We start from the raw sequence: 5293 nt of genomic DNA, 5'->3' as shown, positions 1-5293 counted from the left end.
AGATGGCAGCGAGTACTGAAGCACGCTTTAATCACGTGTTAGGTGCACTCTACACACTTCGCATTATTCAAATGAGAGGCAGCTGACGTCCAGGGCAGGCGTCTTGCTGTGGAAACGTATCAGAGAAAAGTGACAGAAGCTGCTTGAATTTAGAAAAATAGGGTTTGCATGCTGCTGCTGCTGCTAAGTCATTTCAGTCATGTCTGACTCTGTGCGACCCCAGAGATGGCAGCCCGCCAGGCTCCCCCGTCCCTGGGATTCTCCAGGCAAGAACACTGGAGTGGGTTGCCATTTCCTTCTCCAATGCATGAAAGTGAAAAGTGAAAGTGAAGTCGCTCAGTCGTGTCCGACTCTTCGAGACCCCATGGACTGCAGCCTTCCAGGCTCCTCCATCCATGGGATAGCCTCCCTCAAAGTGAAGCAAAATGGAGGGCCTCTCCCCTCACCCTCCCAGGGGTCCTCAGGGACTCAGATGTCATTTGCGGGGACAGACATTGGGATCCTTTTCCAGGGGAGAGTGTGGGGACTCTGGAAGGTTCCTGCTCAGATGCGACCTGTCCTGGGAAGAAGCTCACGTCTCCCGCACACCGGGACTACCAGGTATGAGTGGTCCAGAGGTAATGCCCTCCGTGTCTGGCTGAGGGCTGCATTAGCTGAAACACACCTCATCTCAGGGGCGTATAAGGTGGGTTTCATCACAGAACCCACCCCCACCCTAACCCCTGCCAAAAGACCTGCTTCTAAAGGAAGAAATCATTCTTTCCCCAGAAACTGGCTGGTCTCTAAACTCCATCATCACCGTGCCCCTTCACCAAGAACACTCTCTCTGCACCGGTGCCCTGACACCAGGATCCCTCGGCAGGCTCAGGGATCACCCCTTCCTCCCTGCCCCCACTGCACTGCCGCTGGGGCGGAAGGGCTGGGCTGGGGCCCAGGTGCGGCCGCCTCCCAGCACCAAGTGCCTTTCCCCTGGCAGCCATCACAGCCCAGGGTCATCGTCCACCAGGCCCACACCTGCCCCAGCGCTGACCCCTCTGATCCTTTGCTGGGGAGTTTCTCTGAGGGATGACAGGAAGGGAGGGGATGGAGGTGACCCTGCGCGGAGGCCAGTCCCAACAAAACAGCGACCTAGGCTTGGGGTAGAGCTGCCGGAGGAGTCGAGCCAAGTGTCCCAGGGCAGCCTTGGGGGGGATGGGCACGCAGGCTGGGGTCGGTCTCTGGACTGCGTGTTCCATCTGAAAAGACGGGCAGGGGCTGGAAGCCAAGTCCCTCCCAGCCCCCCTTGCTGCCTCTCCTCTGGCAATGCCGCACGGCTGATCTGGCTCCTCTGCTGCTGCTGCTGAGTCGCTTCAGTCGTGTTCGACTCCGTGCGACCCCAGAGACGGCAGCCCACCAGGCTCCTCCTGGCTCCTCTAGTAGGGCCCTAATAAGGGCTATCCCAGTCCTAGGAGGGCCTCTCCTGCCCAGAATGGTGCCTGGGCTGCCCGTGAAGACCAGCCCCGGTGGCGTCTCCTCACCTGGTCCAGGCTCCTTTCACTGTGTGGGTGAATCATCACCAGAAACTCCAGAACCAACAATGGAGCAAAACCCTGAGTCTGCTGATGCGCTGGGAGGGAGGTTGGGGGAGAAGGATTGAAAGCCATGGGGGGAGTGGGGCGGTTCTCATCTTCTAGAGCAGCTTCTGGGCTGCTGTCCAGGAGTAGAGCCTTAGCGAGGAAGCTGTTCTACCTCCCTTGCCGCTGGGATTGGGCCAAGCTAGAGTCCGAGGCCAAAGGGAGCACTCAGAAAGGGACCAGATGGGGGGTGGGAGTCAGGGACTGGATGGATGCACAAACCAGGAAGAAAGACTGGTTGAGAACAGGCTCAGCCCTAACCTGTCCCAGAAACAGGGAACCTTGCCTTGTCCTTGGGGGTCTGCTGAGAGTGGGCCCCTGGACCCTGAGATCGCATTTCACCAGGTTTGTGGGGGTGAGAGAGCTGCTTTTTGTGGGAACCTACTGCATGCCTCGGGCAGTTCATGTGTAACACACGTGACACAGTGGCCAAGCGGATCCTCATGTTGCCACCAGAGTCCCTGTAGGGAGAGTGTTCTCTGTTGAGGAAGTGCTTGGATCAAGGCTGAAATCACCTCTTTTTCTGTGCTGCTGTGATTTATTAGAAATACACGCTTGATCTTCATCCCCCTCCTGGCCCAGGGCTCCTAACCCCTGGAATTTCCTAAGAGACAAGAGTGATAAAGGTGTCATGTTAATGAGGTGACTTTCAGAAACGCCTAAGGATGGGGACCCAACCACATGATTGGGTCCCAGCCTCTCACCAGAGGGTTGAGCTTTCAGTCCTGAACTCCTGTCTCTGACTTCAGGGAGGGAAGAGGCGCTGGAGGTTGAATCCATCAACAGATGCCCAATGACTTAACAGATCATGACTGTGAAATGAATCTTCCATAGAAACCCCAGCTTCCCTGTTGGCTAAGTGGTAAAGAACCCGCCTGCCGATGCAGGAGATGAGAGTTTGACCTTTGCTTTGGGAAGATCCCCTGGAGGAGGATATCACACCCCACTCCAGTATTCTTGCCTGGAGAATCCTTTGGACAGAGGAGCCTGGTGGGCTACAGTCCATGGGGCTGCAAAGAGTCGGACACAACTGAGCGACTGGGCGCACAGCACCGTAAAAACCAGGACTCAGAGAGCTTCTGGGTTGGTGAGCACATGCAGATTTGGGGACAGTGCTGAGCCTGGAGAGGGCTTGGTATACTCCTTCACCACACCCCACCCTGGGCATTTTGTCCATCTGGCTTTTCCTGAGTTACATCCTTTCATAACACACTGATCATCTAATGGGTCAAATTCTCCCTCGACTTCTGTAAGCCACTCTAACAAGGTAATCAGACACAAAGAGCGGGTCGTGGGAATCTCTGATCTAGAGCTAGTTGGTGAAAAGCACAGTTGATGACCTGGTCTTGAGATTGGCATCTGAAGTTGGGTGGGGGGTGAGAAGTTGAGGGTGGAGTCCAGGGGGACTGAGCCCATATCTGTGAGAATCGAACTGAATGTGGGACACCCAGCTGGGGTCAGAAAATCAACCAGATGTGTGGGGAAGATGCTGAAATTGGGCACAGGACGTTAGCCCCCTCCCCAAGGGCTGAGAGTCTGCTGGTTCTAAAGCTTCTCACCCAGGGAAAGAAGTCAGGAAGGGTGGGGTGAGGGGTAAAGGGAGGACTGGGTGGGAGGGGCGAGGGAGACAATTTCTGAGTTCCAGCAGTTAGGCCCCAAACCTTTCCAGAGTCTTGAAAACATTGTCCAAAGACCACAGCAGTGGTCCATATGTACTTGAAGAGGTGCTCAGTTTCCCCAGACATCGGGGAAATGCAGTTAAATCACAAAGAAGTTGCCCACCTCCTGTTGCAGGCCTGGCTTCAGCCCACCCCCAGCAAAGGAGCCTCCTCCCAGCCTCAGCCCAGGCCTGACCCCGATACCACTGATCAGTAGTGCCCACCATCAACACTCTCCCAGCTGGGGGGAGCTCCTCACAGAAGCATGGTGGCCACAGTGTCCCAGGACGGGAGGGGAGGCTGTGGCACTGCCCAGGGTCCCCTGAGTCTATGTTCTGGGCCCAGCGTGAGCCACCTGGTTCTCCTGGGACTCTGGAGTGCCTGGTGAGCCTAGTACCAGTGAAGCGGACTTTGTGCCTGGCTGAGTGAGCTGGGGGTTGAAATCAGACTTATAAACATTTGAGAAAATAAAGACTCTGTATCGGTTTGTGCGTGCGTGCTCTATTGCTTCAGTCGTGTCCAACTGTTTGTGACCCCATGGCCTGTAGCCTGCCAGGTTCCTCTGTCCATGGGATTCTCCAGTCAAGAATTCTGGAATGGGTTGCTGTGCTCTGCTCCAGAGATCTTCCCGACCCAGGGATTGAACCCACATCTCCTGCATTGCAGGTGGATTCTTTACCACTGAGCCACCGGGGAAGCCCCAAATTGGTTTGCAGGTGAGCAGAACCATCTCCAGTACAGACATGAAGAGGCAGCCTCCAAGGAAGGGAGCTGGGTGCTAGGAAGCTGGAGAGGCAGTCTGCCCTGTGTGGTTTTTTGAGTGTTCTGCCCTGTAAATACATCACCTATGAAAAGACCAATGTCGTTAAAGTGAAAACCCAAAGAAACCTGACTTCCTTCACATGAACGTTCTGGGAGTCAGACGCCAACCAGCCACGTGAAGCCTGGGCCCTTCAGATGCCCACTGGAAGAGCTACCAGAGCACCTTAGGAAATCCTTTCTCTTCCTTTTTTGTGTTTGCAGCACACAAACCCTTGTGCCTTACACAAAATGGGTGGCATTCAGTCATAGATGTGGGATGTACATAAAATCCGGGCATCGCTCATCTCCTGGGGAGTGGGACCCCTCGGCAGGGGGCACACCTGCAGGAACCAGGGAAGCCTCTTCTAGTTGAGTGACTCCCGCAGATTTCACACAGATTCCCCAGCGCCAGCCCCACCCCCTTCCCCCCACCCCTGCCGCTGAATGCAGGGAGAGGTGGGAGGGGAGAGGGACAGATAACAGAGTGTTGTAGGTGAGGGTGGGTGAGTCTCTCGGGATGTGGACTTGCAGCAGACAGGTGCATACTGTGCAGAGCTCCTGCGGCAGAGAGGACGTGGAGCTTGGGGGGCAGGGGCTGTCTAGGATGGGAGTGTGGACACAGAGGCCTGGGGCCTGAGCTTCAGCTGTGGAGGGGTGACAGTGGGTGGGGTGAGAGGGCGGGGGACACAGGGGCCATGAGGAGGGCCCTGGGAGGGCAGGACGGCTGTGGGCCGCAGGTAGAGGCCCATGTGCCTGCTCACTTCATCTGCCTTCGACTTGTTCGGGACTGAAAGGGAAACAGAACAACCTTGAGGGCTGCCAGGAGCCACGTGCGCTATCTGGGAGGGCTCACAATGGCTCCCGCTTCGTCACTTAGTGAAAATGCTGCCACAAATAAAATTCTCTGGAAGTTAGAAGTGGAGTCCACCCAGGATTCTGGACTTTCTCACGATGATAATCCATAATTGAATAATTATTGTGTTTGATAATTGACTTATCAGGAAAATGTACTTGAAAATTTTTTATTTTATAAATATATATAATAATATACATATATATATATAGCTGAAGTGTAGTTGATCTACAACGTTGGATTAGTTTCAGGTGTAGAGCCGTGATTCAGCTATACACAGACACACACATATTGTTTTTCAGATTCAGTTTAATGTATTTTTGAATTACTGAGGCAGCTCTAACAAATTTTACACAAATTTTCTTGAG

Source organism: Capra hircus, chromosome 13 (genome assembly GCF_001704415.2).
Source record: "Capra hircus breed San Clemente chromosome 13, ASM170441v1, whole genome shotgun sequence".
Taxonomy (NCBI): domain Eukaryota; kingdom Metazoa; phylum Chordata; class Mammalia; order Artiodactyla; family Bovidae; genus Capra; species Capra hircus.
This window is presented reverse-complemented; position numbering follows the sequence as displayed.